General features: G+C 38.1%; 1 protein-coding gene across 2 annotated transcripts in view; it reads left to right on the top strand.

The window, feature by feature from the left end:
* The window catches only part of asic2 (acid-sensing (proton-gated) ion channel 2), a 320,498-nt gene that overhangs the window by 49,477 nt on the left and 245,514 nt on the right, over positions 1 to 25,507 (top strand). The gene's annotated exons all lie outside the window — the stretch shown is intronic.

Genomic DNA, 25,507 nt, shown 5'->3' with positions numbered 1-25,507 from the left:
GTGAACCAAAGATCCTCTATAATGAAAGATAACACATTACAAGCAGCGCCAGTGGTATGAAAGGGAAAACACTTACTGTCTGCTGAGTGGGTGTGGTTGTGATTACTTGTTCATGTCCAAATATAACAACAATACATTACAGCAGTAGATACAGTATGAATTTGCACCTGATTTTGCTGCTCGTTTCTGTCTGCTAGCTTAATATCTGATCAGCCCAGGACAAGATCATATCAGTCTAATAACATTCAGTTTTAACTCCCAAAAAACTGTTAAATGGTAATAACAGTAATATTATATAATAAGCAACGAAATACATTTTTTTTTCAATTTAATTCATGGATTCACATCCCTCTAAACTTCTGCAGCAATGAAACCAGACCAGGACTGACAGAGAAAAGAGATCTGTGTTGTGAAATCTCTCAGGAGTGTGTTGCTGAGACAGAGTCAGGGCTTGAATAAAGTAAATTTTCTCCTGATCTGTCTTTCTGAGAAATACCATTTTGATGCCAGAATGATCAGAAGCTCTGTGGCTTGTGAAAAATGGTTTCAGTATGTATTTTGGTGACTATGGAGTGAGAGAACTGCACTGCCGTGTCGCCCTTTTATAAGATGCATTATGGGAAGAGTATAATATTCGATGTAAAAGTCTGCACCAGTGGTAATTAATATTTAATTACGACTGCATCTAATAATTATTTTCATCATTGATTTTCCAGTAGATTTTTTTCCTGATCATTTGTTGTTTGGTTCAGAAAGTAAAAAATACCCTTCACAATTTCCTTGTACTTGAGGTGACATTTTGAAATGACTTGTTCTGTCAAAACCCAAAGATTTTCATTTTTCAATGATAGAAAATAGAAAACCAGCAAATCTTCACATTTGAGAATCTATAACAGTTGAATATTTGGCATTTTGCCTCGATAAACAACTAAAGCAATTAATCAATTGCAGTGTTGTAGATTGCTTTTCAGTTGATTGGTTGCTCTATTTATTAACTAATAGTTCCAGCACTGATCGATATAGCACTACACTGAAATCAGAGCTTCAACACTGAATCGGTTAGTTGATCAGCAGAAAATTGGCAGCTAAATTGATAATTGATTCATTGTTTAGGTCATTGTTGAGAACACTGTTGGATTTTTTGACTATTTTAGATAAAACAACACATCTGACATCATCGACTTGGGTTCTAGGAAGTTGTTGCAGTCATTTATTATTGTTTTCTGATGTTGTTTTTCCCAAATGATTAACAGATTAATTAAAACATTAATTGGCAGAAAAATTGGCACTGAAAACTGAAAACAATTAAATAAACTGCAGTGTCGGTGGACCATAGCTGCCGCGTGCCTCACTGGACTTTATTGTGGGGCCTTGGTTTGTTGCAATTTACAGTTGTTTTGAGGGACACACTGGTTTAGCTGTTTTTTTCCTGCATGTAATAATGGTTTAGTCAGAGTGTATCAGAGATTATCAGTACCTTGACTTGAGGGCTATAGTCTAAGCAGTTCAGCCAAGGGCAGCATCAGTCTTTGTCTGCTCACAGTCAGTTTCTTTCTTTTTTTGTACTTTTTATCATACCTATAGAAAAAAAAAATCCAACACATCTTTTAAACTTTGATGTACAGTTTTCAGTTATGAAAAAGCAATATCTAAAGAAATATCTGGTGTGAGAAGCTGTCGAAGACTGGCAGCCGTATCTGATTGAGCCCAGACTGTTTTAAATGGCATTGCCTTTATGAAGTCTGTTTTGTCTGTCTTTTAATTCACGTTGTCAGTCACCCACAGCCTAAAACCCAGCAACCTTTCATGGTGTAAAATCAAATTTGGTCTCCAAAATGAATGAAAGTCAGCCAGACTACATGTTTTTTTTAATATGATTTAAAATATGAATAGATCACTTATAGAAAGGACAACCAATGTATAGTTGTACTCTGCCTATTTTTCCAATAACATTATATTACAGGGTTATGGCCTATCACTAGCGAGCACCTTGTGGTCCATCTGTGTATGAGAAAGGAAATTAGTTTTTTAGCTTAATCGGAGAGGACAGATAAACTCTACAGGGGTCTTATTGCCTAACCCCTGTTGATAGAGAGACTGTGTGGCTAACAAAGTCAGAGTGAGGTTGAGAGTTAAGTTCACTTCTTTTTTTAAAGTATTCAAAGCAGATGGTATTTTCAAGTAATGTCATACTTACTGCACTCTCTTACCCTGAGTGAAAAGTGAACTCCTATAAATGTTGTGCTTTTGCCATAAAATGCACTGAGCTGGGACTCTGCCGGTATGGAGTGTGTATCTGTTGTGAGTCTTGTATGTATATCTACACAGGTGGAAGTAGCACGTAAGAAGACATTTACTGTCTCTAGTGTAATTGACTAGTTTCCCGTTGTTTTTTTTATTGATTTATTTTGCCATGGAAGCAGTGTGGCTTTAGAGGTGGCAATATAAGTGTCTTTCAGTCTGTCAGTTTGTACTAGAGTCAAATATCTCAAAATGATTTGGATTGCCATGAAATTTTGTACAAAACTTCACTGAACTTCATTCAGTTTGATAATTGATTCATCTTTTAAGTCATTTATCTGGTGAAACTACAAACATTTCCTGGTTTCAGTTTCTCTATTCTAAGGATTGAAGCTTTTCTGTTTTCTCATTGTAAATTAAATATCTTCTGGAGTGTTTGTTGAACAAAAGCAGTTTGTAATTAGGCTCTGTGAATCTTTTAAGGGCATTTTTCACAATTACTTCCACATTTCACAGACTAAATGATTTGGACTGGGTAAAAAAAAATCTGATTAATCCTGATTTTCAGTTAAATGTTCAAATATTGGATGGTGTATCTTGGTGAATATATATACATTTGTACTAAAGCAATGTTAAGTATAGACTTGTTATTGTGGTAAAGTTAGGGTTGTATGTTGTGTAAAATGTCTATATAGTGAAAACAGTTGTTACAATGACACTTAAAGGTTATTTTCAGTCTTGAAGTGATACTTGATGCTTATTAATTGTGGAATAAAAATAAATTTAAGTTTCTAAGATGAATTCTGAGAAGCTCTCAAGTTTAGGGAATGTTGGTATTTATCTCATATCAACCAGTCGTAGTTGCAGCTGTTCTTTGGGGACCCTTTGACTTTTCATCTTGCCTTACCAACGGTCAAAATGCTCCCTTATATGTTCAATTCATGACAGAATAGCTCTAAAGGTAGTCGGTAGTCAGTGCAAGGTCGAGCTAGGCTTCAGAGCTGCAGAGCCACTGTAAACTCAGTACAGGAGTAGGTAAAAAGGGTTCAGCCTCACAAATTGAGGTTGCATATTAGAATGGGGTGGGTTAGCAGGGACACCTGATTATTAGCCTGAATGGTGACCGTAGTCGCTTGCGTGTGAGCAGAAGATGGAGTGATTTTCTCTTTGTGCTTGCGTGTGTATACAAATGCCTGCAGGTGTTTCGTGATTCACAGCCTGTGCTGACTATAACAACAGAGCTTCACTGGAGGAAGGAGAGATTTTCTGTGGTATATTTCTGCAGAGTGACACAGAAGCAATATCCAACATGAGTGGCTGAATAAATATTTAGAGGAAATTGGAAAAGCAGGTTTTTTGTTTTCTCGTGTGCCAATGCTGATGCAACACCCTGCCTCTTTTCACTTTTTCCATTTTTCCCCACACATTCAGTTTTCAGAGGGAAGCACATATTTAAGTGCCCTTTGTGTATGTTCCTAGGCGATGCCCACAGGTCACACAGCTGAGAAACATGTTACTGGCATAAAATGAGCTGATTCACAGGTTATTTTTGTAACTTTTGTCTTTGTTTAATAATTAGAGTCGAATGTCTGAGCTTCTGTCTCTGATCAGCTGATCAGCTAATCAGTTGATGTGTGCTGACAGTCTCACTTGTCTTCACCCTCAGATGATCCTACTCTGATCCTATAGTTAATAAAAGACAAGCCAGTGTAAATTGCTAGTGTAAATTAGAGTTTATCATAGGTAAATTGAATAGGTAATTGAATCAGCCGTATAGATTGTATAGATTATTTAGATACTTTGTAGTGTAAGTGATATATGATTTATATACCTGTTTCTACATGTAATTTGTCTTTGTGTTTTCCTTTGTATTTACACAGATTTTGTGATGAATCATAGATAACAATATATTGTGCATCACCAAGTCTGCTTTGTTTTTTAAGTTATTAAGTTAATATAAGTTATTATATTTCTGTGTCATTAATATAGATTAACATTTCATATTTTATTCTCATTTAGTAACCAGGCTGAAAATACTATCATTCATATATTTTGGTTGCATTTCATTAGTAATTATGTTCAAAATTCCAAACATTTTTCTGAAGAACTTGTAAACTTAGTTGATTATGTAAAACACTAAGGATGCACTGACAGGACTTCTCCTAACTAAAGAGAATAATTGCAACACCTTAACGCGTAGTATCTCCTTATTCCAAACCTCTCTGTTTGCCAAGTTTAAAATATGTTGGATGAATGTAACTGACAGCAGAAACACTAGCTTTTATTTTGACATTGATGAAGAAATTTCTGCATCCATATAATAAACTGAATTTAAATTTAGCTGAAAGGTTTTCAACAGTAACTAACAGTACATCATATATAATGTTGTGTAGTCGAGTCTGGTGACTGATTTATTTGTTATGCCCTCAAGCATGAGTTGATCTGAACGCATTACACTACCCGCTAATGCAGAGATGTTTGGGTTAATCACGGTCAGCAGTCGTGCCCTCCCAAGATGAAAGTGTGACCATGGATGTTATTCAGTGTCAAAAGCACGAGTCTGAAATTTGTTATGACACAGGCTTTGGGAAAAAATAATGAATGTAAGAGAACATAACGTATGGAAAAATAACATGAAAGAGAAACTGCCATGTGGAGGAGCTAATTAAATCCAACAGGAATTACTGGCTGGCATACGATTCAAATCATTAAATCCGTGACCCTTTGCCCTGTAATAAGAAGAAATACATCATTTAATAAAAATCTGAGACATGATACTGTCAAAGTGCAATATTGGCCAGGAAAAGTTGTATCAAGCCAGTAAGAGATATGTGGGGTGGTAGCTCACCATTACAGACATTTGGATGGTGCTTTGATGGAAAGCTGCTCAAAACATGAAGATTTCATAATAATGGAGATTTTGGAAGGTAACATTGACTTCATAGAGCTCAGACTTGTAGCTTTTACTTTCTGTCTTTTTTCCCATCTCAGTCTCAGTTTATGTTTGGAGCAGCATAGCCCAGGAAAGACATCTGTTTGTTAAAACTTGACTAAACTTTGTTTTTTAGATTATCGCCTTTCACTTGAATGGCATTTGATGACTATATTTTGAACATGTAGCAGGTTCTACGGGATCTCCAGGACAGATTTCTTTGCCAAAGAGCTTAAGAAGTTAAATCCTTTACATACATCACAGTGTTTAAGTAAGTTTACAAGTTGGGTGCCACTGCTGAAATGGTGAATTGTCAACTTCTGCTTTGACCCACAGGGTCAAAGGGTCAAAAGAGCATCACATTATTACAATTTTATACCTCAAAAACAAATGGATGAAGCATCTTTCTCACATAACCCACTTGGTCTGAATGTAGAGTGGAGTCGAGTGGTTTTCTGTTTGCTGTTTACAAAAAGAGCAGGGCTGTTATAAGTTGTCGATGTGCTGAGCCAGATGTGTGTGGAATACCTCTGATACAGAGACCTGAAGGAGAGAAAGAGGGATTCGACTATTATGCCCGCTGTCTGCCAGAATTGTAAACAGAGCAGAATTGAGCAAATGATTTGGATTGCTTCCTAATCCAAGCAGCATTATTGGCATTAATAAACGTGTTTCCAAAAGCCTTACGTATAATCAGCTTAATGGTAAAACCAGTGCAGGCAAACACAAGACACAAGTTTCTGTAATGCGGCTAATGACGGTTTAGTGCCACCCACTAAAATATACAGATGGGAATCTCTGTTGCGCTCGCTAACACAGAAAAGCAGAGAGAGGGGATCTGCTTCTCTAACACTGGAGAGCAGGGCATTTATCTCTTGTTTGAAGACAGCTTTTTTTTTTTCCCTATTTATTGGGTGGAGCGATCATCAGGTGCTCCACTGCTGTTTGATGATCTGTTATAACTGAGGGAGTCCTTGGAAAAGCAACATAGACTCTGCATTCCAGCTGATCAACCTGGTAATTTGCAGTCAACCTTGAAAAGTGTGTTTTCTGGTCAAACATGGACAGACGCTGATGTAGTACCAATTTGGGTCACTGATTTATGTTGCTCTTTGTACAGATAAAAGAAAAAAAACAGGCTTTAAAAGTGACTTATTGGTAGCAGAGTTATGTCTAGAAATGTCAGTTGATTTGTTTTCCTCTGAGCCAGCCGTTAGCCAAAAAGTACTTGTTAAAATTGGCTGTCAAACACATGCTATAAAGAAGAGGTGATTAAATCAGTCACTTACTGTGGTGGTGATTTCTCACTAATTCCTGAATATTAGATTTTTTGAAAAAAGTAGTCAGGAGATAAATTGATTTTCAGCCAAGTACCGTTTTGTGTATGCAATGTATTATCACAAAGGGAAGCAGTCAGAAAAACTCACAGTGCTTTGTGCTGAACGTTTAAAAGAAGTGAAACTTTAAGTGAACTGATGAGTGCAGGAAATCAATGCAGCCAGCAGTTTTAATCAGTGATAAAATATCACCATGTCAATAGAGCTGTTGTGATTGAAAAATATGTTTGTTTTGTGTACACACTCGCTGTATCATACCGGTGTATCATGATTGATAAGAGCAGCTGTTGGCAAACTGCTTTTGAGCTCTCATGTCTTGTTTATATTGAAGATGAAGAGCCTGAATTACACTGGATTTATGAGACCAAATACTGATGTCAATATCTGGGGGTTAAAAAAAATCTGATATGTACACAATGTCAAGGGAAGTTGTGATAATGGCTGCATTTTTCTAAAGTCCTTTTCCCACTGGTCAAATAACCCACTAAGAGCCACTACCATCTGGCCTTTGTTGGCAGTGGAAAAGGGTACAACCCCACCTGGGTCAAATGACTGCAGTAAACGCGGGTATTTATCGGCTCTGGCTCCAATCAGCATTGCTATAAACACAACACCTGGGTGAACATGCACATTTTCGCCCCTTTTCCTGCTGTAACATCTTTCAGTGCAGACGCACAGACACTGTAAACAGACTTGTCGCCTGTCCAGCAAGGTGCTGTTAAACCAGAAACACTGCAGCTACACAGCGCTCAGGGATGACAGTGAGCACAGGCCAGATATAATTTTTTTTAAACACAAAATCACCAATCAGAGATGCTGACACTTTTACAGGAGCACCAACCCAGAGATGAGATATGACTAATCTATTTTATTATTTTTGCACAGTGACTAGCAGCTCACTTTTCCCCTCTGTGTCTGTGTGTGTGCTCTGCTCCTGGCAGTTGTGTGTGTCCTCTGTCCAAACAGAAATACAAACTGGACCTGCAGTGGTAAAGAGGTCCAATCAGCTTTTATCAGCATTTAAAAAACCTGCTTATACCCACTAATTTTGGTGGAAAACGGTATAATATAAAGCTATTTCCCTGTCACTATGCATGCCCTGCAAGCTGCAGGCTGCAATTAGTCTGCGGTTACATCATAGGACATATTACAAACATAAAACTTCTGTTGCTGACACTTGAGCCTTGTATTGTGAATTTCATTGCTTAGGGATAGAAGACAAGACAAGACATGAAAATTTGATGTCTTACTGAAGCTGATGGAAACAGGTTTGGAGTCAGTAACTCTTTGGTCTATCTATCAGTGTGTAAATTGGCTTCAAGCAGCTCAGTATGGTTTCTCAATGTACACTAATAACTCTTTTCAGTAGCCAAAGATAAGGCCCATCATCTCTTAGCTTCTGTAGTCTCTACTTTTGCCCTATTCATTGAGAGAGCGTAGAGTAATTAATTTGTTGGTGGTAGCTGACGGGAAAAAGGCTCCCAGGACCTTCATTATGTTTCAAGGTCTCTTTCAAGCTGAAGTTCCCTTTAGCATCTTTCCAAAAAAAATATTTTCTGTGGATATAAATTTATTTAAATAGCTTCGACCAGAGCGTTTGCATATTCATGTCAAGTGCCTTAGCTGTAAAAACAACAGTTGAATCCACTAGAGCTTTGAATATGTATCTGACAATGCAGGTGGGTTCACTGATGTTCATGGTTGTGAAACGAGATGCTAGATGGAAATCTCTAGTGTCAGAGGGGTGCTTGGCTAACTGAATACATTACATTGCTTTGTGTGGGGTGTTTTTTTTTTTTTTTTTTAGTACAAATGAGCACTTTGAGTGTAAACTCTTCATTAAACCCTCAACGTGCTTTGATGGCAAGACGTGGCTATATTCTGCACTGTGTGCTGTTATAATTATCCAGAGAAAAACATTATTTATTTACAGAGGGAATTTAGAGTTTTTCTTAGTGAATGGAAATTTTGCATGTTGTAATGCAACTATGGAAACGACATTTGAGCTGATTTCTCAGCCTGGTTAAATATAGTGTCTCCCAGGGACTTTGTACTTCTCTCAAGCCTGGCTGTGTGGTGACTTGGATCTGTATACGGAGCAAGGATTTTCATGCAGTTCTGTGAATTAGTAGCTAGTGTTTGATCCAGGATCATCTGGGCAAGGGTTGGGTGTTCCGGCTTCATCCGAAAGGGACCATAAACAATTCTAAAAACTGTATACTCTGTGAACTCTGTGAAATAAAATTAAACTGATACAAAATATTAAATTAGACATTAGACATAGACATTTTAGGAAGTTAAAAAAAACAATTTAAAAAATTAGGTGAGTATTGAGTGAAGGTTATGATGTGTACAACTTTTTTTTTTTTTTTTCCCCTCAAAAAAGTCCCAATAGGAAATGCTTTCTTTTACAGGGTTGCAGTGCACAACAGTTTTATTTTGTAGTTTAGATGACTCACTAAAAATGTTGATATAGTGAACCCTGGTAACTATGCTGATTGTGGCCTTACTTTTATGAGGGGGGACTGGGCACAGGAGGGTTGTAGTGGTGGGAAAATTTATGTTTTAAGGGATCATATTGCAATATCAGTGCACGCTTTTAATCCTTGCTCACTGATATGAGACAGGAGAACAAAGCCTTTTATATTCATGCACCATAAATCATGCTGTTGTTCCCGAGTATGACTAGCATGACTAACACAAAGGACTATGTGTATGTGATTGTGTGCACACATTTGGAGATTGTCCATTTCTGTGCATGTTCTGCATACATTTCTGCTCCTCAAAATGCAGTGATGGTTTAGAAGAAGCACTCGCTGATTAAAAAGTCTTGCAGTGATGCGCCAGCAGATTTGATTAGTCAAAGACAAATGCAGTCTTCATGCATCCACACACGCAGACACAGTGTGACAACAGAAAGAGAAAGCAACACAAACCCCAGACCAACAAACATGTCCGCAGCAGGAGAAATCTCACCAGCTCAACATCCCATCAATAATTCAACAGCCACTGGCGTGAGAGGCAACACAAAGAGGAGAATTGGAGAAAGAGGAATGAAAGGCAAGGAAAGAAGGGACAAGGTTTAGAAAAGCAGAACAAGAGGAGTGATGAAAGTGAAGGATAACTGAGGGATACAAAATGAGAAGCATTTGTGTAATGGTATTAGAGCCACTGGTTTGCCTGCAGGGAGACGTATCATCTGGTCTCTGAACTGATCGTTCTGTCCTCAGAGGAATTGACCTCAGTTCAGAGGCTCAGATCCTATTAGTCCAAATCACTCTGCCATAATTAGTCTCTCACCAGCCATCTGACCTCTGCTCACCACATCTGCATAACTCCAATATGTTTGCCTTCACTTCTGTACTCCGTCTCACCTCAGACATGAAAAAAACTTTTCAGTACACGAACATTTGACGACGTGTTGTTAATTTAAAGTCATTAACTGAAACACACTCACCCTGAGCTCTGTACAGATCTGGATGCTTGTCTTTGAGCCTCTTAGAAAAGTTTGAGGTCTTTCCTCCTTTCATTTGAAATGTTGCGCCATTTGCATACTGGTTTGAGGTTGTCTGTAACTTGTCCTTGCTGATATGAAACAAAATACAAAATATAGCCACACACCAGTCTTGACCCATTTTTTTTTTTAAACAAGTCACAGCCAACCTGTTGCTGCACCCACACATGCCTCTGCCACTCCATGTGTCTCCATTTTTGTCTCCATTTTTTGTGGTGCCTGCCTTCCTCTTCTCTTTGAGTTTGATGTCAGAATAGGATGCTTATCATGTTGCTCTTGTCAGTTCTGGAATAAGCACATATCTTTTCTATGACATCTGCAAAGAAGAACAAGTACCAGGAGAATTTTCATAATTTGTGCCATCAATTTGGTACCAGACAGAGGCAATCCTCCAACCACCCTACTTCCAACCTTAGGCCTTTGCACCCATGTAATCAAAAAAAGTGATATAATTGTAATTTTAAGACATTTGCTGTGTGCTTAAAAGCTGCAGTTTTTTAAAAAGTTGTTTTTGGGGCATTTTGTGCTTTTATTAGATAGGAGACTGTAGAGTGACAGCAAATGAGGGGTGAGAGAGGGGAGTGACATGCAGCAAAGAGTTGGACAGGTCGAGAGTCGAACTGGCAACTTTCCTGCTCAGGGCATATGTGCTCATGTATGTGCCCTAACCGATCAGCTGTAGTTCTTTAACTCCCTTACCATCAGACAGCTGGATAACTCATGTCTGAGTCACTCCCTTATTAGTTTCTGTGTGAATGATCAGACAGACCAAGCAGCTTTAAAGTCCATCTTCTTGCCTCTTTTTGTGCAAGAAAATCAAAACAGAATATTTCTCCCACCTAAGTTATTTGTTTTTTATCTAAATGGACTTTGTGTGGGATTTAGATTTTGAGTAATTCTTCTTCAGACTGATCCAAAGGTAACCAAATTTTTAAAACAGATGTTTTGAATTTATCACAGTATCTAAACTACTGTCATTCCTTCCATCATGTCTGTTTTCTTCAAACTACAGAAAAACTGGGGAGTCTCTGGAGAGTTTTTAGTCAAAACAATTAATGCTAGAAGGTCTGCTAATATGCTAGATAATTGATCTGAAGATAAAAACTACAAATTTGAGTGGAATTAACATGTAATTCATAAAACTTACATAGTTTTATTAAGTTAATTAGGAAAGATTAGTTTAGTCCACTAAACACCTATATGGTTTTTTACAGTGTGGATACCGTACTGAAAGAAATGCAGTTTTAGTTTCCTCAGTCCACCAATCACAGCTAAGCACAAACTGACAAACCCTTTAATCTGTGCACTCCAGCGTCTCGGCTGCAGCGTGCCCACATTCATGCTACACATTAAAAACTATTAAGACACTTGAAGATGAAGGAGAGATGTGGCTTGAGCATCTGTAACATGGACACATGTTACTTTGATTGTGTGGATGGTGTTATTTTTATTCTGTCTCCACAGCTTAAAACATCAGTAGGTATCTAAAAGGTGAGGACGTTGTCCTGTTGTTAACTGCAAGTTGTCAGACATAGCAGTGGCAACTGTGTTCTTTTCTAGTCAGTGATAATATTATGTGTTAAACAGAGTCAACTCCTTTGTTCAAGTAAAGCCTTTTTCACACCGGATTATTATTATTAGGGCACCTCCTGAGATTTTTAATTATTTTTGTTGCATATATTTGTTTCCGTTTGTGTGTGTGTGTGTTGTTTGGTACATGGGACAGGACTCTTCCAGGGAAAGATGGATGATTTTAATATTATTCTCTGATCAGTGATTCAAAACCTCTCCAAAGTGCACTTGTAGGATCTCTTCCCCTTATTCCAGTAAATGGTTCAGTGCCAAATACCTATTGTTTCTTATCAGACTCAGTCCTCCATGTCTGGCCCAGATAGCCACCTTATATTTTAAAGTTCATCTCTGACATCTGGGTCATTATTTTCCTCTAAAATACCTTGCCCATCTTCTTGTAATTTGTCACTGGCTGAAATGCCATCAGGAATGACTAGTTTAGTTACTGTGGAGCATGTCAAATATTTCATTAACCGGCTCTCTCTAGAAACCTAATCCCCTTCAAATGGGGCTAAAATCTGTGTTTAACTCAAATTTACAGACCAGATTTATCCCTGGTGAAAAGTAATGCAGGCTGGCCCCAAGATGTTTTACTAAGCCTGCTGAAGAATAAAAAGTTCCTAACTGTTGCCATGCATGTGATCCATTTTATTATTTTTAAAAGGCCTGGTCCTTCTCTGGTTTCAAAACTGGTGGAAGCAAAAGAAAAAACCCACCAAAATTATTTAAATGCCAGTTCCCACATAAATCTAAACTGGATTACCTGTTTGTTTGGTTTTATTATTGTAATGTACAGAAGAAGTAGAACTTTACAGGTTATTGCTGTATAAATTTGCACAGAATAGCAACCAGTTATTACAATCCCAGAAGGCCTCTGTGTAGTAAACTGTAGCGTTATTGGCCATGTTTTGACACACAAAAATGGCACTTGGAAGGTCGATATTATTTGAGGTGTGTTGATACACTTTTTGGCTTGTGACCTTTTAAAAAGGGTAAAAAGTCAACTCACCACCCCTCATCAAAGGTTACTAATTTCTTTAAGCAGTAAGCTATGAGAGATTGCCTTTTCAGACTGTTTAATTTAAAGAGGCTTGAAGACATAAAACTATCCAGGAAGCCAATGTTAATATCCTCAGAAGTAAACATAAATATATGGAACAGGAAAGTGTTTTCTTTGCAAACTTGTTCATCATCTTTTGACTCCTAAGATTACAGCTGTTTAGCACTTGCATTTAGTAGAGTGATAGCATATTATCCATATCATCTAGAAATGACATTTATATACAATATGCAACAGCAAACGCCTTTCAAAGGAAATGTAATAGTGACCAGATCTATTAACATAATGAGGAAATGTTGGTCATTAACATAAATGTCAAGTTGCAAATGTGTTTATACTTTTTCCCCAATCATTCATATCAATATTACAATTAGTTCAATTATTAGGATCAGATATTGAAATATTGTATGTAGGAATTTTAGGCATCAAAGTCATAGGAATTTGTGTATATGTATAGGTATTAGGACAAATATTGAAACAGCTAATAACATCCAAATTTTGTATAGATTAAGAGTCAATGAAAGAAAACGCCTGACATGTCAGTAACAGAATTTGGTTACATTGAATTTCAAACACATGAATAATTGAAAACACTCAGCCTGAGAGCTAAAGTCAGTTTTGACCTGTGCACTTGGCGTTTTTCCAATAATGAAATGAGTATGAGAAAAAAAAAAGATATGTTGATACTAAACATATCAATAAAATGCTCAAGGACAACATATTTATTTTCTGGCAGCTCTTGGTCAAGGTTAGGGAAAGATTGTGCTCTTAGTAAAGAATAAGTCCTCAGTGACTTGAGACATTTATATTCAACCAAAACCACAATCTTTCCTTAAGGGCTCACACGAAAACAAAGAAAAGCAGTGATTTCTCATATTTGAGCTGGAATTAAGGGAAGATCAGTATATTAGTTTGGAAAATGAGTAATAGATGGATTACTGGAACACTTTTAATATTTTTATACTTGTAATATTTAGATTACAGCCAAGGTTTGAATGACTTTGCTGGAATTTTAAACTGTTTCTGCTGTAAATAGCTACACACAAATCTGTCTGATTGGTTTTTAAACTGTCACTTGGAAGTTTGTGAGAAAAGTGGATAAACTTCATATTGGTGACATTACACCACCCCCTTTCGTTTTATTTCCCCTCCATTGTATGACTTCTGGACATGGTAGCTGTGCTGACCCACACAGCCAAGATGTGACCTTTTAGCCTTTTAGCTCCATTCAGCACAGAACAAACAATGTAGTCTGCCAGTCAGCGTTGCATCCCGTGGGAAAAATCTGATCCGATGCAGATGTACCTTTCTGAGAGGTTTGACATCATGTTGACCTTGTGCAAAAGCAAAAAGACAACTCATTATCTTCTATCAAACAGAAGCACTATTTGACTTTCTCTGCGTATTCCTCTCTGCTATCACTGAAGTCACTTGTTGTTTCTTTTCAATAAATGCCTTAAAATATACTTTCAGTCAAAGGACTTACCTATTGTGGCACCTTAGGTGCTCCACAACAAAGGCTTTTTTTGCTGAATAGGTGCAGAGCCACAGTCATTCAACCTGGCCGTGTGAAGGAGGGTAAAATCTGCTGTTGCCAGAGTGTAATTACTTGCCCACAGCCCAGCACAAATGTAATGAAACTTGCATTTTACTCTCTTCCTTTCCCTTGCTCCAGGACATGACTGGGCATATGCTAAATCATTCACAGTGCTGGACATGAAAAAAGCCATCAGGCAGTTGGGTATTATGAGCAGGTTTGTGGTTAGAAAACATGGGCAGAGGGGAGCGTTGTGGAAGAAAGGGGGTGAACCTAAGTGGCTGGGAATTTGACAGGATCCGTACAAACTGTTAGGAAACCAAGCAATTACCCTGAAATATTCAGGTCTGGTTATGTAAGAGATTCTAAGGCAACAGTTTGCATGTTTTGTGCTCATTTCTTCGTTCCACTGAAAAGGTACAGCAGCAGTTTTTGGTGTAATGTCTTGTATTGTTTTGGGACTCTTTCTGTTGGTGGCAACACTTAGTTTCATATAATACAAATAACAAGCACTGGTCATGTATCTGACGAACATCAGACTTCAGATTTCAGGCTGACAGAGGTCATGTTGTCCTCTTTTCCTGAAAAACTAAGAGACAGAATATCGATGGAGACGCACAAATTAATGCTGTGGTTGAAGATGCAGTGCATTTGTGTAGCACTTCCTCTCAACCTGCCTCATTGACTTAATTGTATAGTTATTGACTTCCTACTTTTCTCAGAGTGGCTTTCGACAAAGTTCAGAAAAACAGTGTGAAAAAGAGTGAAATACAGCTTGTCTCCTCGGCACAGTTTCCCTGTGTGATGGCAGAATATTGTTGGATGAGCCTGGAAAGATGGGAATTGGAACTGTATCCAAAAAAAATACATCATCAAACAAAATGGACTTTGCTGTGCTTAAATATATAGTCAGGTAATTGAAAAGTAGATTGAAAGAAGATTAACAGTTTTGAGAATTACTGGGTTTAAATAGGCAAGTCTGTCAGAAGTGTAAATCGTTTTGACAGTCTCTCTGTGTGTTGGTCAGACACAGCTAGTTTACAGTTTTCCTAAGTGATTTGTTGATTAAATAGAATATTATTTTACAGATTATTCTAAACAGAAAGTGATGATTGGTTGCAGTCCTTGAATTAACTTAGTCTTGCAAATGTAAATGTCTGCTAACTGAAGCTGTGGGACTTTTTTCTTCTTTTAAACATTCAGCCTCAAAAGTTCAGCCACAGATGTGATTATTGTCAGTGAGCTGGACTTACATGGACAGGCCATTCCAGCCAATTTTAAATGTGAAGTCAGACATTTATTGGTGTCTTGTTTGACCTAGAAAAGTTAGTTGTACTGAGATATCAGTCATTTGTGTGCCCTGGAAAATTATATGTCTAGCATCACAGTAATATTCACAAAAATGTTTTCGTCTCAAATAAGCACTAAACTGGAACTGACCCATCTACAAGACTGTACTTAACTACAGGAAGACAATAATAGTTGATTACCAACTATTTTGATAATAATTCAAATGTCTTTTTGTTTTTAAGCAAAAATGGCAAATATTTGCTGTTTGCAGCTTCTCAAATGTGTTTCTTTGTTATATCTGAGGCAAAATTAAATATATTTGGACTTTACACTGTAGATTGAATACAGCAAGTTATTTGAATATATCACATCAGGCCACGGGAAATTATGAGAGGCAATTCCCACCATTATCTGACATTTTATCAACAAAATGAGCAATTGAGAAAATAATGATCAAAATGATCAATCAGGGAAATAATCGTTAATCACAACCCTGATAATTTTCATTATTTTACCAGTATTTGAGATGATTCATTAAGTAGAATTTATTGATTTGATAGAAGCTCTAATATGTAGTTTGTGTTACATAAATATACTTGTCATGCAATTTTTTGTCACTACTACTACTATATATTTCCTCATTCAGGGCTGGGTACTGAACCTCAGTGTTTTTTGCTTGCCTACTGAATGATGTGTTGGTAGTGTCAAAAACTGTTAGCCATTTAGATTTTTTGTCTTGATACTTATAGTTTTTTCTTACAGCTCTTTAATTAATCGATATAATGCTAGACCTGAGGTATTTTTGACGTCTATATCTGAAATACCCAGACTTTGGTACATGTACTGTAAATGTCCCCAGTGCCACCTAATGCCTTGGATATAGTGAGGTCTGATATTGGACACGTGCATGTTGAAGTGTCTACAGGTGTTCTCTGTTCACAGCATGCTGAAAACATATTCCTGTGTGCCCCCGGGGTCTCTGCTCTGTTAATCCATGCTTGGCCTGATTCAATGCACACTTACTTACACATGATGAATACTGAAGGGAGGCTGAGATGAGCAGAGAGCTTAGCAGAGTGGAGGTGAGGACATCGGAGCAGCTCAGGTGTGAACTGTGTTGCCGTTTGCTGTGTTTAGATTAGCTGTCTCTCTGGACCAGTGACTGTTTACAACATTATTTCTGTTGATGGAGAAAAGATGATGTTTTTATTTCACCACTGTCATCTCATTGTGGCGTGGCACGGTGCTGGGTGACACCTCTTCTTCTTCACGGTGTCTAGCTCAGTGTGGGATGTTAATGTTTAGTGCCTGCACAGTAAGCAAGCTTTTGTTTTTACTGCCTCTTTGGGAGAAATGGCTGCACCTCAGCATGTCCAAAATGTTTAGTCTCCATGACGACTGTTTTTTTCAAAAGGTTTTCTTTGCGTCCTGTTTTCTCCTCTCAAATGCTCCTGCACCGGCCCTGCTGCCAGAGACTTATCATGCTTGTTGTCTTCCTCTCCCGCCTCCAGATAAATGAACTTCCTGTGAATGGCAGGAAGTACAGATTAAAGATGGCACAGAGTATTTCCTGGAGAGGTGGGCGGCCAGGGAGGAAATGAGCTGACGCAAGGAATTTAATAACACAAAAGTGCAGTGAATGTGAGAGCGAGCCAGGAGGCAGATAGGCTGCTTTAGACTGTAACAAATGTGTGCTTGTGCATTCATACAGTATATCTAGATGTCTGTATCTGTACAGCTTTTTCCTGCACATATCTCTTTGGTTAGATGTGTCATTAGGCGGTATTGATATTTACATATAACTCCACAGGATACAGACAGAACTTAGGTGTGTAATCACTGGTGGCAGTGAGACAGGACTGCTGTCTTGGCCAGGTGTCTCTTGTAAAAGATATATATATATTTTTTTATTTAAATGGGGATTTCCTGGTAAAACGAAGAATAACTAAATAATGACTCTGGATGATTCTGGAGCTCAGTACAACATACGTTCGTCTTGGCCTCCGCCATATCAGCATTATTCCACGCTGCCCCGGACATACTCTCCAATAACAAGTTAGAATCTTTGTACCTCCCCTCTGGTCTTACATGTTTCCTCTTCATCTGTCACCCACTCATCTTTTATTCATTCCATCACAGACTTTCTCTTCTTTCCCTTTTTCGCCTTCTTTCTGTTTCTGATATGTACCGGTGTGGCTCTTTCCTCAGGTTGATTTATAAGTGATCATAGCTGTGTGTTGAAGTCATATTTCAGCTGGTACAGGAACCGTCTGGAGCCCAGCGTGACTGATGACAGATATAGTGGCAAGGACACTGATGTTTGTACGCATACACAGAAATCACATACAACTGGAAACTATACCACAAACAGCACGTAAATGCAGTGGACCATTAGCATTTATGGTCTTATATTGGTTTTGCAGTTTATGTGCAAGGGAATGATGCAGTACCTGTGCTGACATATGTCAATCAAACTGCATTCTATCAGCTTCTGCAAACCAAAACCACTCTCCAGGGTGACAAACAGTCTCATTGTTGCTATTTGCTCAGACTGCTAATCAAGACATGGCCTCCACAGTTCAGCTTTAGCAGAGTTTTGTTACTATTTGTGTTTATTTTTGTGACATTACAAAGTTCCATCCTAATTTCCTCTTTTCGCTACATTCTAGATGATAGTACTTTCATTCATCATTGTTGTCATTTTCGTTGCTGAAAATTATAATGGCCAGTTAAATACCAATCCTGCAGCCTCATACTAGGGTTATGCCCGTAGATGATGATATCTGTGATCGACAGTCATCAGAGCGATGGCCTTATTCCTTTGCCAATGTCAAGATGATATTTGGCATAATGTGTTTGATGATGATGATGATGATGATGATGATGATGATGATGATGATTATTATTATTATTTGTTGTGTTAAATTCATATTAAATTTAATTTGCTCACCATAGTTTTATGTTGCCATCCCCTGTAATAATCAACACTTGTACACCCCCAATCATATCGGCTATCGGCAGTTTCACAGGGTGATGATAGGTAGGATGACCTGTTTATGGACATAAGATGTTGTGTTGTTCTCCCAACATATGGTTTTCATATATGTTAATATGTTTTGTCCAAAAGTTACTGTTAGTTACTGTCTTGTCATCCTTATGCTCCACAGAGGTCTCAACAAGATGGTTGGGTTGGGTGGTATGAGTTGATATTGTGGGAACAACAAATGCTGTGCAGATATGTTCAGTGTGGGCATTTTGAGTTTACAGTTAACATTAAGTTAATTCGTTTTATATGAATATACTTCATAAAAGCCGTATTGCAGGGCTGTTGCACTGAACGGCACTTTCTTTTAAGAGTGTTTATGTTACAGTGTCCACCCCTTAGACACACTCACAATCACATGTGGTAGCTTACACACCAACACACTCTGCAAACTTCATTAATGATGTAAAAGACATGCATACTGAAAAGAATACTGGCTCAGCTGCATGCATACCTACACACACACACACACACACACACACACACACACACACACACACACACACACACACACACACACACACATACATACATACAGAGGTGTGCATTTTTCTTTCGATTTTGTAACCACACAGTAGATACACTTCCTAAACACACGCACCCAAACACACACTCATCCTTCCCTCTGCCACTAAGCAGATTGATCTCTACATCCTGTAATAAAGATGAGGTCCTCTCTCATGTGTGATATATCAATAAGCAATAAGCGCTCTGCATTTATACCATAAAAGTTGATTTGCTGGAGCCTTAATAAGTTGTTTGCTGCTGAGTGCGGGTGTCTGGCACCCCGGGGATCCTGGTCTTTCAGCTGCTGGTATTGCAGTTTTAAACCCTTAGGCTGCTCAGATGAAGTGGATGTAGAGAGACTTTACCCCCGTCTTGTGCTTGTACAGGCACAGCTGGAATCCACAGGATCCTTCCTATACCTCTTCTCATTTAGTGACTGCATGATTGGACCCGTGAAAATACTGAGGGAAATCCTAATTGCATCTGAACACAAAGAGGTGAGAATTAAGTCGGCGCATTGAGGGGAAAGTATGCATGATCAAACAGAACTGTCAAAGTAATGGAACAAATTAGTCTTTCAGTTTCAGTTACACAATTGTTAAATGGCTTGGAAAGGTTATTTGAGGCTGCCTTGTAATTGTGTAATTTGTGGTCTTATGTTCCAATTAAAAGCATCTAAAGTTATGAGAATGCAATTAGATTCAGATTTAGACGTGTGGCATTTTCATTGTTGTTGCTCTCTTTGCCTGACACTGGCTAAAATAAATGAACTTAAACAGGGAAAGAAGTATTTTATCCCAGACCAGAAATTCTTGAAGACAAGCTGGTATTCAAATAATGTCCAGCTTACACAAAAAAACTATTAAAAGTTAAGTAAAAAATATTAAGAGTGGTGAGCTATAATGACCCTGATCAATGTAGCAAGACTAAATACAGTTTTCATTCATTAATTACAGTCTATTCTACTTTGCTATCAGTTGTTTTTAAGCCATCGTGACATAAACTTCCTGAGCTGTGTGCACCAAGAGTTTCATTTCATTTTTCAATCACGGTTAAGATTCTGCCAAGGAGAAAACATTAAAATTAATTAGAGAAAGAAAACATGGGTTTTGCTTAAAAAGAAACTCGGAAAGTGGAGTTGTGAATATGAGAGGACTGCAGTGGTGAACTGATCAATATAGTACTAAATTTACATTCATTTGAATTCATTAAGACAACAGGTAAACTTGGAGGAGGTTTTGAGTTCACATTAACAGCAAAGAAAGCAAAGCAGAACACAGGGAGACTTCTTACTAAAATATGATGAAATACATAAAAAAACAAGGAATATATTAATAAGTCTCTGTCTCTAGTACAATCTTCACATAAGGGCCTGGTTTGCTCAGAAATCAAGGTTAATAAAAACTACTGAGTATTCCCAAACTTATTACACATACCAGTGATGTAGCTTCTGAATAGTAGTGACAGAGATGTTGGTCAACCATGACCTGATTGACCATGAGTAAAGCTGAATTGTCCAAGAACTGTATCCCACACTCATCCACTGATCTGTATGCCTCTCTTGTGGCTTTCTTCCTTTCAATCTAAAATGTTCTAAAGGAAAATAATAGACACTTTGAGTTTTTCCAAGGTGAAAACATTTTCCTTCCAAATTAATTTTATTTTGCAAACTGAAAAAAAGAACATTTCTTTAATCCTTTTTTGGCAGCCCTGATCATCAAGGTATTAGGTAATTCAGGTACTAATTTTTGGGTTTAAAATGCAAGTAATTTAACAAGCAGTATGACAAATTATTCCTCCACGGGGGTTCTCCAAGTTAGATTAACTGAGTTACGAGTGTCAGCACTTCAGCCAAATCTTTCTTTCTCTCGCTCTCCCTCTTTCACTTTCTGCAGCTACTGTCTCTCACTCCCACACTCATTTGTCTCTATCTTTCTCTGTAGGACACCATTATGTGCAAGACAGCCAAGTTATAAAGTTTCTCTGTGACAGTCAGCGATTGTTTCCTTTATTATCCCAAAAGACTTGTTCCCTTCAGCTGATGAAAGAAAACTAATGAGCTAATTAATTTTAATTGTAATATATGGGTGGTTTTGGGTGGTTTTGGGTGTCATTCAGCTCAGATATCAAACTGATATGTTAACACTATTTTATGAAAGAAACAATATATCTTTGCAAAATATTTTCATCAGGATAGGGTATTGCAAGCATGGTATCTCTGTGGGGTTTCTTTCTGGAGGAGATGAGTTGAAGTTTATTCAGTGAGCAGCTGCAGTGTTGCCTGGTGACTGTTTGTTTATGATTCTGATTTAATTAGAAATCCAGCAAATTAATCTCTGAAAACTATTCAGTGAGGAGCACTAAAGGCTCTTTTATGCGAGTGTGATTTCTGTGTTTTTTAAAATATAATTATTAATTTTTTTGAAAATAACAAAAATTCATTTGACCCATAGAACATCTGGGAATCCTTTAAATGTGCATTTGGAGGACACAGCATTAAAAACTAAATATTTGATGAAGGAGAGGGGTTTAATGGATGAGATAAATGAATCACATAATAAGGCTGAGGAGAAAATGCAAAAAATAAACAACTGGAACTGGATAATTTGTATTATGACCGTGTAAATGGTCTTATCAGTAGATCTTTTTCTATTTGGATGGAAAAAAAGGGGAGAAATGCACTGTTCATTTCTTATGAAGAAATCAAAGCAATTCTACCAAGAAAAACATTATAATTTGCGCACCAAAAATGGTTTTATACTTATGTCCTCATAGGAAGCATGAGGTGAGGGTGAGGAGGTGAATAATTTTAAAGCTCAACTTTCTTCAGAGAGAGAGCCAGGGCCTCACTGGCAGGGCTGTTACTGTATGGATTTTTAATTACTATGTTGAAAAAGCAATGTATCCCAGCGACTTGGTGGTTTATTGACACACACACACACACACACACACACACACACACACACCTTCAGAAGCACTGGAAGAAATCCTGCCAATGGACGTACAAAAAAATCCATAAAGTTTTTACTGGCCCTGTCTGTAACTTTACTGGTTGTCTGTGTGTGCCTTTGTCCAATGAGACCATGCAAGATCCAGAGGGGCATTATAAAGATCCTGTATATATGAAACACTGGAGACTTTCCTCTGACTATTAAAAAATAATTGATTTATAGCAAGTTTAAAACCTAATGTGATCGAAACAAAAATAACATTATATGCAGTTGATGCAACCTTTTTCTCTGCAGAGAAATCTACACTAGCTGCCCTTATTCTATTATCTGAATCAAAGCCAAACTTGGATAAATTCACTTTTATGAGAATGGGACCAATGAGAAGTTCAGCTTGCAAGCTACGTTTTCCAGCTCCAGTCAAGTGGAGTACAACCTCGACAGATGTTTTGGGAAATTATATTCCAGATCAGGGAAAAGTTCTAGTTAGGATAGATTACAGAAGGAAAATGGAGACAATTGAAAAAGTCCTTCAGCCTTGGAGAGGAAAAGTTCTGTTACAAGGGAAAATATGTTGATTAATACCTTCTTCTCCGTTCATTCATCTTCGTTTGCATTCATTCCCCAGACTCATCATTCTTTAAATGTCTTTTAAATATTATGTTGGGTATCCCTGCATACTAAATACAATTATTCTGTTTATTAATCAAGATCAATAATTAGGAATCCAGCAAAGTGAAATCTGTTCATTGAGGAGCACTAAGGATCTTGCGTGCCAGTGGAATTTCTGTTTTATTTTCTGTACTCATATCCTGTGTTTATGTAGGTAGTCCTTAATCTTACTTTGTCTTTACCTTAAATATTATATGAGATCCACAAAACATAAGTTACTCCTAGTGGTAAAGAAAGCGACGATATGAAGTTGCCACTGTGCAAGCTTTTGTTTTACATTCATGTGCTTTGCTTTGGTTTTTGTTTTGGCCCAAATGTGTTGTGATTGACAGGAAGTGGTCCTAATGGAAATGCTGAAAATAACAATCAGTTAATAGATTTATTTTACAGAGGAAAATGGAGAAATTGGACATGCATTCAGAGACAGGAGGACAGTTCAGTCATTGACTTCTTTCATCAGATGTGGTGAAATAGGCAGCCCTATGAGCGCCAAAATAAAGTTGGACATGAAGTTGTCTGTTATTGGAGATTCTAGACTTAAATTCTGATGTCATAAAACAAACTTAAAGAAATAGAAATGTGACTTTTGGGCATTTGCTGTGTAGTTTTCTACCTTACTGGAAGGTAAATGTCATTTTCTCTGGAGAACTTTTCACTAGGAATTCACCATTACAAACACCCAGCGCAGAGAGGATAATGGAGGTTTACAGAAGAGAAGAGAATTAGAGTGTGGAGGTTGAAGGGGATTTTGACATTGAAGAGGGGATGAGCGGTTAATTTAAACCACTGGTTGGCAAACTGAGCCAGATTTCTTAGTATTAATATCATGATTTGGTTTATTTAAAGATAGTGACACTACAGTGAACACGGTGGTATGTCACTTACAGAACCATCTCCTACTAACCTCAATTATCAGGTGTTTTTTACAGTGCTGACACTCTGTCGTTCTGTTGGTAAATGCATCAGATGAAAATATTCAACCTGTTTTGCTGTTTCTAGTATATGATGCGCTTTTTTGCAGTGTTATGATTGAGTTGAATATGTCAGGTTAAAGGTCACCCTGTGGTGTTTTGAGATGAGAACCATTTGTATGTATTAATTAAGAGTATCATTTATGAGCCTCAAGTAGTAGCATGAAATGTTTAATCCTTCAGCAGGGGCTTACTCTTGAAACCCAGCCAGCGCTTGTTGAATGCATCTGCAATATAACCTTGTTTATCCCTGGCTTTGAGGAGCTTATCAGCACTTGGAGGAGCCTCGAAAGGAATCAACAGTCTGGGCTGTTTTGTCACCAAAGACCTGCGTCGTAAAGAAACTCTGCTCCTCTTTGTCAGCAGGGTGTTGACTGACGTGCTGTATCTTGCTACTGGTGAACTGTGTAGTTTTTCAGTTAACATCCCTCGATTCATCACAGTCTTTGTGTTAGGAGTGTCAGTCGGTGGCTTGCTGAGTTCCTGACAAAACTGCTTGATGAACACACCCAGGAGACTGGTGTCTTCAACTTATCACATATAAGAGTCTCTTAGCCTCCAGGTCTGCAGCCATGCTTGTTCTCGTCCCTTTGCTCTCTGCAGTGAGTGATTCAGACCCAGAGTGCAGTCGGTTTGCTGGTTGGACAGACAACCAGTGGAGCTGCAGTGCCTCAGGCTTGAATTTAAGCTGCTCTGACACAGGACATGCTCTGCTGCAAACACTAGATGCATAGCTACAGTATAACGGCTGTCTTCCAGCAAGCCAACACAGAGTAGGCACTGGTTTATACTGTCAACATGGGGCTCTATCAGCAATTCATCATTTTCCATCTGTACACTTTACTAAGGTTTAAATTAACTTACTTTCTGATCTGATAGCAGAGCCTCCTGTGAGGTGTATGTCTTGGCTTTCATCTTTCATCTTGCTCCAACCTTCATCTTTGTCCTCCTCCTTCTCCTCCTCCCTCCTTCATTTATCTTAGCCTGAAGCCGTAGTGGGTGGCACAGGGGCGTTTTCTCAATCTCACGCTTCTCTCCTGGGCTGCTGTCCTGTGGGATTTTCATGGTGGTGTTGTTGAGCATAATTTTCTCCACCTCCATCTTTTCCTTTCTTCTTCCCTTTTATCCCCATTCCTATAGTTTCAGCCACCTGCAGCTGTAAAAAGCCATGAATACTACTGTTCCCGTGATGCTTCTCTCTATTTGGCTTGCTGAAAGGCACTGAGTAAACAGGCGCACAGTGAGGAATGTTAACCAGGTGGAGGATGAGTCAAGTTTGTTTGACCTTGGTCGTAAGACATGGCTTCAGGAAAATGACAAATGACAATAACACCCCATCAAAAACTTGCCTCTTTATAGTGAATCTAAAATTCAGATTGTCACTCCCTTTGAGGACAAACTGTGTTTTCTCCCAGCTTCCTCCTGCCTCCTGCATCTCTCCCCTCACTCTCCCCCCCGTCCCCCACACACGTTGCATGGCCTCATTTGGCACAGAGAAAAATGAAAGACGCATGCAAACACACCAAAAAATGCAGCTGAAAACCTGCATGCACAGCTTTCTGTGTGTGCTCAGGCACAGATTTTGTGTTATTGCTATAGATCTGTTCTCATTACACACTTGTGCCCATGGGGCATGGAGTGATGATTGCTGTTTTTTGCAGTCAAGGAGGCAGACAACCATTTATATGGTAAAAGATTTGCATAAATTTGAGGAAAGTGAAGGGATGCGCTTGGAAGCAACATGATAATTTTATCAGTTTTCCGTGTATCGTATATAAAAGTGTTTTTTTTTCTTTATCACTGTTGCCATTTTACATGTGTTTTTTCATGTATTTCATGTATTTCATGCTCTCTGAATGCCCTCTGACTAGACTTACCCAGCC

Source organism: Trachinotus anak, unplaced genomic scaffold, assembly GCF_046630095.1.
Source record: "Trachinotus anak isolate AG129_WGS33_773 ecotype Australia unplaced genomic scaffold, CSIRO_AGI_Tana_v1 ptg000003l, whole genome shotgun sequence".
NCBI lineage: Eukaryota > Metazoa > Chordata > Actinopteri > Carangiformes > Carangidae > Trachinotus > Trachinotus anak.
The sequence above is the reverse complement of the archived record's forward strand: the minus strand, read 5'-3'. Positions and strand labels throughout refer to the sequence as shown.